Below are 1,306 nucleotides of genomic sequence, written 5' to 3'. Positions count from 1 at the left end.
CAAGAAGAAGAAGAAGAAGAAGAAGAAGAAGAAGAAGAAGAAGAAGAAGAAGAAGAAGAAGAAGAAGAAACAAAACGAGTTACATGTCCTTGCTTCAGAAATGCTGATAGAGACGGAAATACAATCGGAATTTTCAAGTTATAGTACGAGTGTGAGGGTATTTACAGCACAGGAGTGTCATAAAAGTACCGGAGATTGACGATGTTACTACTAGAGAGTAAAGAACCAAAGAATAAAAACGAAAGAAAAGAGGAGAGACAATGACAATACATGACTTTTGTAGATGTTTCGCTACTTCCGAATTACAAAGTTCAATCTGACATTTTTGCCCGTTTTGAGTTACTAAGACCATGAAGTGGGTGGTTGGCAGGCGATCTGGTGTGGTTTGCTCCTTCTTTCCTATCAAGCATCTATCGTCCTTATCTCCCCTTCTTCTTTTTTATGTTTGTTACTCTCTTGTAACACCTCTAATCTCCTGGCGCTCATATGACCTTATGTAGTTGCGAGCGCCGTAAAACCTCTACTAAAACAAACATAAGACCATGAAGTCCGAAACCAAATGTTCTACCTACTCTATCAAACTCGTAAGATTATTCGGAGTCTTGATCGATACGACATATTCAAAGAATTGCATTCAGAAAAAAGCTTGATATGTTGCGAAACTCCAATTAATCTTTACCGTCAAATTTCTCAAAACTAGGTACTGTACAGAGAGATCTTTGTGATCCTGAGCTAGCGGCTTGAGAGACAAGAAGGAACAAACCACATAAGAGCACCTGTCAACCACTCACTTGAAAGTTTTTTTTTGAATCAGGCGCTCGTCAGTTTTTGTGTGGACATTTAGAGTTATTGGTATCGTTCTAAAGCTTGTTCTGTTTTAGTTTTAGTTTTAGTTTTAGTAGAGGTTTTACGGTGCTCGCAACTGCATAAGGTCATATGAGCAGAAAAAGATTAGAGGTGTTACAAGAGAGTAACAAACATAAAAAAGAAAAAGGGAAGATAAGGATGATAGATATGATAGGAAAGGAGCAAACCACACCAGAGCACCCGCCAACCGCCCGCAAAGTTTGTTCATTTATCGTCTACCTTTCGATGAAAAAATACTCATCTATCTCGAATAGAGGTCAAGATATTTGTGATTTAAGGAGTTTGGTTCGCCTGGTGGTCTTGAAGATCTAGCTCTCACTGACAACACTGAAGGCAAACGAGGCAGGGGTAGGCCCAGGGCAACTTACATGGAAAGTTTAAACAGATCATGACCAAGTTCAACAATCAGGTAGAAACAGGTGTGTGTGTGTGTGTGTGT

General features: G+C 39.4%; 1 long non-coding RNA gene across 4 annotated transcripts in view; it reads right to left on the bottom strand.

Moving 5' to 3' along the window:
* Nucleotides 1-1,306, bottom strand: part of LOC101856760 — a 37,227-nt gene that overhangs the window by 11,616 nt on the left and 24,305 nt on the right. The window lies entirely within an intron of this gene.

The sequence above is a fragment of the Aplysia californica genome, unplaced genomic scaffold (genome assembly GCF_000002075.1).
Source record: "Aplysia californica isolate F4 #8 unplaced genomic scaffold, AplCal3.0 scaffold00736, whole genome shotgun sequence".
Taxonomy (NCBI): Eukaryota; Metazoa; Mollusca; class Gastropoda; order Aplysiida; family Aplysiidae; genus Aplysia; species Aplysia californica.
This window is presented reverse-complemented; position numbering and strand designations above follow the sequence as displayed.